This window comes from Mirounga leonina, unplaced genomic scaffold, assembly GCF_011800145.1.
Source record: "Mirounga leonina isolate KUSES-001 unplaced genomic scaffold, KU_Mleo_1.0 Mir_101664, whole genome shotgun sequence".
NCBI classification, from domain to species: domain Eukaryota; kingdom Metazoa; phylum Chordata; class Mammalia; order Carnivora; family Phocidae; genus Mirounga; species Mirounga leonina.
The window spans coordinates 13,424,481-13,436,682 of NW_023270175.1; the positions used below are offsets into that span (position 1 = coordinate 13,424,481).

At 36.8% G+C, this 12,202-nt stretch overlaps 1 pseudogene; it reads right to left on the reverse strand.

Moving 5' to 3' along the window:
- Positions 1-10,833: 10,833 nt before the first annotated feature.
- On the reverse strand, positions 10,834-11,466 carry LOC118010974 (annotated as a pseudogene).
- Positions 11,467-12,202: the final 736 nt, after the last annotated feature.

The window sequence follows — 12,202 nt, forward strand, 5'->3', positions numbered from 1 at the left end:
ATTTAGAGGGGCTCCTGGGTGGCTCAGTTGGTTAAGCATCCGACTCTTGGTTTTGGTTCAGGTCATGATCTCTAGATCCTGGGATTGAGCCCTGTGTCAGGCTCCATGCTGGGCAAGGTGTCTGTTTGAGATTCTCTCCCTCTCCCTCTGTCCCTCCCCCCACTTGCTCGCTCTTTCTAAAAAAATAAATAAAAGTAAAAAAAAAAACCTGTAAAAAAATACTAGTTTAGATTACATTTAAATAAGTTAAGGATGCATGCTGTAATTTCCAGGGTACCAGTAAAAGAATAGGAAAATAATTATAACCAGCAAGCCAATATAAGGGTAGAATAAAACAATAAATTATCAATTCAGAATAACTATTTTTATCACTAGAAAACCAATAGTAAGGTAAACAAACACAAATACATTAGTAATTACATTAAACTTAAATGAACAAAATGCTCTTAATTAAAATACAGATATTATCAGAGTAAATTAAAGTGTTTAGCAGAAACTCTCAATGACATCATTTTGTATCCTTCTGGATTGGAGTGCTGCCTGTGTTGAAACACTCTCCACTTCCATATATTGGATGAAAGATCATGTTTTTCAACAGAGGATCTGGCTTACTACACAAGGGTCAGATGATGTAATTTCAAAGTGCATATAGTGCCTCTCCATATAAAACCCTTGAACAGCAGGAATTGGAAGAGTCTGAACAGATAAACTATTCTCCTCCCCCCTCCACACACTACTTTAAGCTGCACATTCTCCTTGAACCATTTCTAGAAATGTCCTGCATAAATGAACAGGCTTGTTGAACAATTTTTCTGTGTCTATTGATGGTTTGTTTAGACGTGATTGTCGGCATCATAACTCATTATATAGCATTGCTTTACATTTCTTCTTGTCTTGGTTTTCCATTTTTCCTTTAAGCCACTGTCCTAGATTAAGCCTAAAATTGGTAAATGTAAATGAGAGAGACAAATTCTTGGGAAAACACCATTTAAAGAAGCCAACAGAAGAATAAATAGATGTTCTGAATAGACATACACCTAAATTAAAGAAATTGGATCCAGAATTTAAAACCTTCTTACAAAAGCAATTCTAGGCCCATAGAATTTCACTAGTGAATTCTGTTAAGCATTCAAGGATAAAATTAAAACCAATATTACACAAACTCTTAGAAGAGAAAAAGGGAATACTACCCACTTTGTTTTAGGAGGCCAGTTTAACTTTGCTGCTACAAGGTGAAAAAGATTATCACAAAAAGAAAAACATGGACCTATCTTTCTTAGGTACATGAGTGAACAAACACAAAATGTGTTACAAAACTGAATCTAGTGATTTATAAAAGGGATAATGTATCATGAAAATTTGGTTCTATTACAGGAACATAAGGTTGATTTAACATTCAAAATTAATCAGTCATTTCCCACATAAAGAGAATAAAGAAAAAATGTATCTCAAAAATTGTATAAAAACCGCAATCAATAAAATCCAATGTCTATTAATGTATATTAGCAAAATGTGAATATTAGGGAACTGGCATAATCTAATAAAGGATATTTACAGAAACTTATACCTCACATCACACTTAATTGTTAAATATTAAAAGTTTTCCTTTTGATATAGGAATGATGCAAGAAAACCAACTATAAACACCTCTATTTAAAATTGTGCTAGAGTTCCCAGTCAGTGCAGTAAGGCATGGAAAAATAAAAGCTATGCAGACTGAAATGGCAGGAAATAAAATTAACATTATTTGCAGAAAATATGAGTACATGCATAGAGAATCCAAAGAAATCTACAGATAAGTGTTAAATTTAATAAGTGAATTTAGCAAGGTCTTAAGATATAATATCAATACAAGAAAAATCTATTGTATTTCCATATAACAATAGGTAATTAGAAAATAGCAATTTTGAAATAATACGATTTATGGTAGCATCAAAAGTACCAAATAACTAGAATAAGTCCAATAAAAAATTAGAAAGACCTCTCTACAGAAATCTCTAAAACATTATTGAGAGAAAAATTTATAAACAAAAATGGAGGGACAAATCATACTCATGGATTTGAAGACTCAATATATTTTTTTAAAGTTAAGTATTTTATTTATTTTCTTAAGATTTTATTTATTTATTTGACAGAAAGAGAGAGACAGCAAGAGAGGGAACACAAGCAGGGGGAATGGGAGAGGGAGAAGCAGGCTTCCTGCTGATGTGGGGCTTGATGCGGGGCTTGATCCCAGGACTCTGGGATCATGACCTGAGCCGAAGGCAGATGCTTCACAACTGAGCCATCCAGGCACCCCTTGAAACTCAATATTGTCAAGATGCTAATTCTCCCAAAATTCATGTATAGCTTCAATGATTTCCTCAAAAAACTCCAGTAGTATTCTTATGGAATTTGACACTCATTCTAAATTATTTACACAAATGCAAAGGGCAAAAATAGGCAAGACAATCATAAAGAAAAATAAAGATGGTGGAATCACATTACCAGATGTTAAAGCCTTATTGTAAGCTTATAGTAAGTTAGACACTGTGATGTTAGCACCAGGATATGAAATAGACAAATGAAACACGAGAGAAAAAGTCCAGAAACAATCCCTCACACGTAAAGCACTTGTTTATGACAAAGGTGGCATAACAGACCATAGAGAAATGATGTTTCTTTAGAAATAATGTTGCTGCAGAAAGGAAACAGTCAACAAAACCAAAAGACAACTGACAGAATGGGAGAAGATATTTGCAAATGACATATCAGATAAAGGGCTAGTACCCAAAATCTATAAAGAACTTATCAGACTCAAAATCCAAAGAACAAATGATCCAATCAAGAAATGGGCAGAAGACATGAACAGACATTTTTCCAAAGAAGACATCCAAATGGCCAACAGACACATGAAAAAGTGCTCAACATCACTCAGCATCAGGGAAATCCAAATCAAAACCTCAATGAGATACCACCTCACACCAGTCAGAATGGCTAAAATTAACATGTCAGGAAATGACAGATGTTGGCAGGGATGCAGAGAAAGGGGACCCCTCCTACACTGTTGGTGGGAATGCAAGCTGATGCAGCCACTCTGGAAAACAGTATGGAGGTTCCTCAAAAAGGTGAAAATAGAGCTACCCTATGACCCAGCAATTGCACTACTGTGTATTTACCCCAAAGATAAAAATGTAGTGATCCAAAGGGGCACGTGCACCCCAATGTTTATAGCAGCAATGTCCACAATAGCCAAACTCTGGAAAGAGCCAAGATGTCCATCAACAGATGAATGGATAAAGAAGATGTGATGTATATATACAATGGAATATTTTGCAGCCATAAAAAAATGAAATCTTGCCATTTGCAATGACGTGGATGAAACTAGAGGGTATTATGCTAAGTGAAATAAGTCAATCAGAGAAAGACAAGTATCACATGATCTCACTGATATGAGGAATTTGAGAAACAAGGTGGAGGAGCATAGGGGAAGTGAGGAAAAAAATGAAACAAGATGAAACCAGAGAGGGAGACAAATCATAAGAGACTCTTAATCTCAGGAAACAAACTGAGGGTTGCTGGAGTGGTGGGGGGTGGGAGGGATGGGGTGGCTGGGTGATAGACACTGGGGAGAGTATGTGCTATGGTGAGCACTGTGAATTGTGTAAGACTGATGAATCACAGGCCTGTACCTCTGAAACAAATAATACATTATATGTTAAAAAAAAAAAAAAGAAGATAGTAGGAAGGGAAAAATGAAGGGGGAGAAATTGGAGTAGGAGACTAACCAGGAGAGACTATGGACTCTGAGAAACAAGCTGAGGGTTTTAGAAGGGAGGGGGGTGGGGAGATTGGGGGATGGGTTAGCACAGTGATGGGTATTAAGGAGGGCATGTATTGCATGGAGCACTGGGTGTTATAGGCAAACAATGAATCATGGAACACTACATCAAAAACTAATGATGTAAGGTATGATGACTAACATAACGTAATAAAATAAAATTAAAAAAATAAATAACATTGCTGGATCAATTTGATAGCCACGTGGAAAAAATGAAATGACCTCTACCTCATATTACATACAAATGTGTACCCTGGGTTGATTGAAAATCCAATTTCTTAAAAATTTCACTATATTTGACACACCATGTTGCATTAGTTTCAGGTATACAACATAGTGATTCAATTTATCTATAGGTTATGCTATGCTCACCACAAGTGTAGCTACCATCTGTCACCATACAACACTATTACAGTATGATTGACTATATTCCCTCTGCTGTACCTTTTATCCCCATGACTTATTCATTCCATAACTGGAAGCCTGTATCTTCTACTCCTCTTCACTCATTTTTCCCATTTCCCCCTTCCCCCCAGCAACAATCAGTTTGTCCTTTGTACTTAGGGGTCTGTTTCTGCTTTGTGTTTGTTTGCTTGTTTATTCATATTGTTTTTTAAATTCCACTTATGGATGAAATCATATTTTATTTGTCTTTCTCAATCTGACTTATTTCACTTAGCATAATACTCTCTAGGTCCATCCATGTTGTAGCAAATGGCAAGGTCTCATTTTTTATGGCTGAATGATAGCCCTGTGTGTGTGTGTGTGTGTGTGTGTGTACCACATCTTCTTTATCCATTCATCTATCAATGGACACTTGGGTTGCTTCTATATCTTGGCTATTATACATAATGCTGCAATAAACATAGAGGTGCATATATCTTTAGAATTAGTGCTTTCATTTTCTTTGGGTAAATACCCAATAGTGGAATTACTGGATCATATGGTAGTTCTATTTTTAGTTTTGTGAGGAACCTCCATACTGTTTTCCACAGTGGTTTCACCAATTTTCATGACCACCAAAAGTGCACAGGGTTCTTTTTTCTTCACATTTTCGACAACACTTGTTATTTCTTGTGTTTTTTAATTTAGCCATTCTGACAGGTCTAAAGTGATATCTCATTGTGGTTTTGACTTGCATTTCCCTGATGATTATTGATACTGAGCATCTTTTCACGTGTCTGTTTGCCAAGATTTAAATTTTTAAAGTAAAATAATTGAATTTATAGAAGTTGTTATCAGGGGAATAGCTTCATTACTTTTGGATAAGGAAAGGTCCCATAAGGAAGACACAAATATCCCTAAAATAAATGAAAACTTGGTTAATTAGTGCACCATAGACAATGCACCATAAAGAACGGGAAAAGTCAAACCACACAATGGTACAAGATAGTTGCAATACACATAATCAACAATGGGGGGCACGTGCCTGGCTCAACTGGAAAAGCATGCAACTCTTGACCTCCGGGTTGTGAGGTCTCTATACCATGTTGGGTATAAAGAGCACTTATATAAAAAAATCAACTTTAAAAATGAACTTCTATCCATAATATTAAAAGAATTCCTACAAAACATGAAAAACATAAACGAGTCAATAGAAGAATAAGCAAAAGATTTGTGCAAAATATGATAAACATATGAAAACTACCTTAATTTTTTTGTAATCAAGGAAATTTAAAACCAGAATGATATTAAGATTACAGAAGAATGACTAAAATGAAACATCTGACAACATGAAGTGCTAGCAATGATATGGAGCAACCAAAACTCTCCTCTATTGCTGGTGGGAATGCAAACTGATATCTCCCCTTTGGAAAACTCTTCAGCAACATCTGTGAAAACTGAACATACGTTTATCTTATAGCCCTGTAATTATACTCCAGAATATGTATAAATTGAACTGTGTACATACGTGCACACATAGACACATACCAGAATGTCTATAGAGGCATTCTTTATGATAGCTGCAAACTCAAAACAACCCAAATGTCATTAATAGAAGGGACACATTTTGGCATATTCATCATACGGTGGAATACTACACATCAATGAAAATTAAAGTAGTACAGTTGCACAGAACAACATGGAATCTCACAAACATAATATTGAGTAAAGTAGTGAAATCTATTTAGTAATAGAAAATTCAAAAATGGGCAAAACAAATCTATAATATTAGAAGTTAAAAACCTTTATCTTTGGAGAGGTGGCAAGGAACAGTGACTGATCCTAGGTATAAAGACAGCTTCTGAGCTGTTGCCAATGTTCTGTTACATGAATGTGAAAATTCTTCGAGTAAGATAATAAAATTGTGCACTTTTCTCTATATATTTTAACTATGATTTTAAAGCCTATTAATTCTCAAGAAAAGAGATTCTCATTGGCCTAAATTTACCCATATGTCAACTTTGATCTAGTCAGGTGAGGTCACTCTGTTGGGTTCACATAGCCAGCACCTCATTCATCAGGGGCTGTGGGATGATCCACTTTGACAAGGGGGGTGTAGGTGGGGCTATGAGTGAAGGGAAATAATCAGGAAAATGGCATGGTCATTCAGGTAACCCAGGAAGTGTCAGCTACAAATAAGCATCAAACATGTGAACCTGAAAAGTAGATTGAGAGGGAATTGTGATAATATCAGAAGAAACAGGAGGGAGAAGTTCATTTAAAATAAAGTTAGGTAGGGACACCTGGATGGCTCAGTCAGTTGAAGAGCTGGCTCTTGGTTTTGGCTCAGGTCATGATCTTAGGGTCCTGGGATGGAGCCCCGCTTCGGGCTCTGCGCTCAGTGGGGATCCTGCTTAAGGATTCTCTCTCCCTCTCCCTGTGCCCTTCCCCCAACTCGTGTGCACATGCTCTCTCTCTCTCTTTCTCGAATAAATAAATCTTAAAAAAATAAGGTTAGGAAGTTCAAAAACAAGAAAATGTTGAAAAGAGTAAAATGCTGTCATGAGCTCAAGTAAGATACAAATTGAAAGGAATATGTCAATTAAGCGTCACTGGTGACCTTGGTGATGAAAGTTACAGTGGTATGAGAGGGGAAGAAGCCTGAGGGTAAGCAAAAACCTGATTACAGTAGGATGAAGAGTAAGCAAATTACAAAATCTGGGAGTCTTATGAAGGCTAAGGACATTCTTGCCAGAAGGATGCATATGCATGCATACATGTAAAATAATTTCCTCCATTTCAAGGGGTCCATGTACCTCTTGAAGCTCATTTATCAATACCAGTTTAAGCAAACTCAATGCAGGATATTCTTATGAGGATCTTAGTCATGAAGAAGAGGTGAGGCAGCAGTAACTAGAACAGGCAAAGTGTTGGGAAAGGTTTGTGGTTTTCATGTGCTTTGTGTTTACTGGGAGACTTTGAGCATAGAAACTTTGGAAAGTACCTAAATAGAAAAGGAAGCAGTTGTAAACAGAGGAGATAGAGGAGATAACTGAAGGATCAAGGTTACTACAGCAGTCCCCCCTTAGCTGTGGTTTCACCTTTGCTCGTTTCAGTTCCCTGAGGTCAACTGTGTTCTGGAAGCAGATGATCCTTCTCCTGACGTGTCATCAGTAGGCCAGCAGTAGCCTAATGTGACGTCACAAGCCTGTCATTCTCCTCACTTCATCTTGTCAGGTAGGCATTTTATCATCTCACATCATCACAAGAAGAAGGGTGAGTACAGTAAGATATTTTGAGAGGGAGAGACCACATTCACATAACTTTTATTACAATATATTCTTATAATTGTTCTATCTTATTATTAGTTATTATTGTTAATCTCTTACTGTGACTAATTTATAAATTAAACTTTATCATAGTCATGTATGTCTGGGAAAAAAGATAGTGTATATAAGGTTTGGTAGTATCTGTGGTTTCAGGCACCCACTGGGGGTCTTTGGAACGTATCCCCTGGGGATAAGAGGAGGGCAGGGACTACTGTATTATGGAGACGATAGGAAGGGATAAAAACAAGGCCAAAGGCAGAGGCAATAAACAGAAAAATCCCCTCTTCTGAGATTGGAGGGAATGCATTGATGGCAGGTGCCACAATAAATAAATGTATAGATATGGGAACAGGAAATTGTGTAACTTCATTGCCATTCAACTCAATGTTTTTAATGAAGAAATAAAAGCACCTTCGACGGAATGATGGGCAAGAAGGTGAAGAATCCTAAGAGATTTATTTTAAGATTCAAATAATCTTCCTGGTATCTATCCCAAATGTTTTCACTGAGAAAATGATTTGACAGACACATTTCAAGCATTGCACTAAGACACAAAACTAAGACATAGTCCTTGCCTTAGAGGAATCCACTCTGTAAATTATAGAACATGCTCCCTCACATGATAGTGACCACCTGAAATACCAGGACAAGAAGAGCTGTGAAGCTTGGCTTCAGCTCAATAGAAAGGACTTATCTACCATCCCTTTTACACGTGCGGTAGTTTATTACTTGCAGAATACGAAAATCACATAATCACTTATAATGACCTATGAGGTGAGTCGTTCAGGCATTATCTCAATTTTATTTCAATTTTAATCACTTTTGAAATAATAGCTTCCATAAATGTGCATCTTTTGTAAAGTAAGAGTTCCTGTTTTGTCTTAAAACTACTTTTTTCTCTGGTTCTAGCACTTTTTGTCTTGATTCTACAGATTTTAGTCAGACACTTGAATCTCACTCAGCCTTTGGAAACTGAAGGAGTCTCATCATTTGTCTTTCCTGTATACAATTCCTGCAATTCTTTTTATGAATGGCTTACATAATAATAGGAATATTCTTATTATGAAAACAAATAAGCACTCCTTGCTTATTCATGCACATGTGAGATAATGCATGAACAGAACTTAGTACTTAATAAATGTGGACCATTCCTAATTATAATTTTTGTTATGAACTTTTTGCTCTCTTGTCTATTGTTTATCATTTTTTCCAGTGTGCCTTTCCCCTTCTAATTCCCCTTTAATCCTTCCATTTCTTTGCTGTAGACCTTCCAGTAGACTTCTACAAGCAGTGCTTTAGTTGTCCACACTTCCGTGATTGTATTCAGGGTTGGAAGATATCCTGTACTAGACTAGCATGTGTTTAAATGATCCCCCAAAATAAGCCAGGTTATTTCAAAGTGTAGCTATTCTATCTACTGAGAGTGTCATCCTTAAACTCTGAAATGGTGCATGATGGTACAAAGAAAAGTGTTCAAGGTGAGTCTGGTGGCCTGGATTCTAATTCCTAATCTGCTATTAATGCTGTGTGTACTTGGGAATGTCACTTCATCAGTTCCAGATGGCTTCATCAACAGGAATATATATTTGAAGAGTTGGAGAGATTTACGATTTGTTAGAACAGTATCTAAAATTGGGCACCCAAATCCTACACTTTCCATACAAGCTAGATATGGAAAAGCAAGTAAGAGATATTTTATTGTTCTTCTTTGCTTCATCCTCCAAATAACGCAGAATTGAATGCCAACTGGGTTCTAATTTGAGCTCTACCATTAATTAGCTGTGGGTTCTTGAGAAATCGAGAGCTCTTTGGGTCACAATTTTATTACATGAATATTATAGAAATTGGCAGGAAAAAGCATATTAAAGTCAAAGGAATCACCAGGAGGAAACCTCAAAGAAAATAGGTAATAAACTCAATCTACTCGTTGCCCAAGACTTTGACATACCAATATAATGTTCTCAAGAGACTCATGGCAACTTAACAAATTGGCATCATTATTTTATACCTAGAATTGTTAATGGAACCAATTGTTTATATGAGCCTGAGCATGATCTGTGAATTATCTTTCTAGAGTCACACTACTAAGGGAGGGAAAATCTAATCAGAAGCCTGTTTGAGAATATGTAGTTATTTGAATGATTTGAATATTTGGTAGCACTGAGGTAAGACAGCCTAATGTGCTCTGTCTACAAAAGGCAAATGTTCCCCGTTAATAACTTTCATTAAGTCTTGCTCTGTCTTAGGAGACAAAGTTTCTGTAAGGTGACTTTTCATGTTTGTCCTCTGCTCCATTATGTGTTGTTTTCTTAACAGATCTCTCAGGAGGCAAATTCATTTCCAAATTCTTGGAAAGCACCACACTTTTGTTTTTACACTTTATCACAGATATATTGAAACCTGCCTTCATAGAATTGCTGTAGTTTTCAAATGAGTTAATATATCTTACAGCACTGAAGCTTGTTTAAGGCTATTGTTATAATACTGTTATATATATTGTTATTTGGTACTGAAGGAGAAATAAATAGAGGAGGAGACAATATGCTTTCCTTGAAAGAACTTAATATTTTGGAAAGTAATAGATTCATACACATAAATTAACAATAATACTGACTACTGATAATATTTATTGAGTTCACAGCATGTTTCAGACACTGTACTCAGTACTTCATCTTCACACCAACCACCATGAAAGGTACTTCTGTTATTCCTCTTTAACAGATGAGCAAAAGTCCACCTAAACGGATTAAGTCACTTTCACAAGGTCATATAGCCTCTAAGGATTTGAACACATATAGTCTGATTCTGGAAGAGAGATTCGAAGCATGTGTTTGGGGAGGGTCAGAGAAAACCTCTGTTAAAATAGAATATTGGTATTAAATTAATGGCCTGTTAACTACTGGAAACAAGAAAGTGACAACCCTAAATTTTGCCCTACAAGGTTGTGCACTAATTGGTATGTGCGGTTTTGGTTTTATTTTGGGGGGGAGGGAGGGGCAGAGGGAGAGGGGCAAGAGAGAATCTTAAACAGACTCCACACCCAGTGTGGAGCCTGATGCGGGGCTCAATTTCACCACCCTGAGACCATGACCTGAGCCAAAATCAAGAGTGGACGCTGAACTGACTCAGTCACCCAGGAGCCCTGGTGTTTGTGTTTTTTAAACATGAGATGGTAAAGCCATTTCTAACTCAAAAAAAAATTTTTTTTTACATTTCAATTTTTTCCTTTAAAAGGAGGGAGTTGTGTATAGGGGGGTTAAATGCTTTATAGACAAGAAAAAAAACTGCGCTAGAACCAACTTATTCATCATCATCATCTTCTTCTTCATCTTCCTCCTCCTCCTCTTCATCTTCTTCCTCCTCCTCCTCTTCCTTCTTTTTCTTGCTCTTTTCAGCCTTGACAACTCCCTTTTTTGCCGTATCAGGCTTTCCTTTAGCTCGGTATGCAGGAATATCTTTTTCATATTTTTCCTTCAGCTTAGCAGCCTTCTTTTCATAAGGCTGCTTGTCATCTGCCACAGTGTTATTCCACATCTCTCCCAGTTTCTTTACAACATCACCAATGGATAGGCGGGGATGTTCTCCTTTGATTTTTGGACAATACTCAGAACAAAACAAGAAAAAGGCCGAAGGAGGCCTCTTGAGTGCATTGGGATCCTTGAACTTCTTTTTGGTTTCCCCTTTAAGGGGGGATATAAGTTTTCATTTTTCTTTCATAACGAGCCTTATCCGCCTTTGCCATGTCTTCAAATTTTCCTTTCTCTTTAACAGACATGTCTTCCACCTTTCTGAGCACTTCTTAGAAAACTCTGAGAACTTGACTGAAGCATCTGGGTGCTTCTTCTTGGGCTCCTCTCGGCAAGTTTGCACAAAGAATGCATATGATGACATTTTGCCTCTCGGCTTCTTAGGATCTCCTTTGCCCGTGTTTAATTATTTTCCTCAGCGAGGCACAGAATCGCCAAGTGCCTGTCTGGCTCTCCCTTACCCCAGCGCTGTCTCTACGGAGCTCAATGTACTGCAATGGCTGTAAGAGCGGGGGCCAGACGCCTCAAAAAGGGTTTTAAAAATAAGGAAGTTCACAACTTTCGTTGTGATCCCAGATTCTACTTAGTTTGCTCTGTCACAATCATGCTATTTTTATCTTTCAAACTTTACAAAGTTTCAATTACTGTTTACAAGTAACAAAAGACTGGTTGATGGCTTCAGACAAGTGCCCAACATGTGTCCTAATTGTTTACACTTAATGAATTTGGAAACTGTCATCTCTGCCTTCACATGACAAAAATATGCTTTAAGCTGTGATAATCTTACTTCTTACGACTAAATAGTATTTAAATAATTGAAATTACTTTTTTTTCTGATCAAATCTTCAGAGGGGCAATTGCCAGGAGGACTTTTTTTTCTTTTTAACAGCTGAATGATATGAAGGAGATATATTAGGTTCCTTCTTCCTTGGGCCACCTTAGGACAATAACCATAAACTTTGTAACCAAGAGGGTAGAAATTGTGACAGATTTATTTCCGTCTCAGCCTTTGTTCAACTGTAAATTCTTTTAGGGCAGAGTCATGTCAGTTATATTTCTCTGCTTCCTATAATATCTAATGCTATATTTGATGCCTAGTAAGGGTTCAATAAATATATATTGCATATATGAATGGAGATATG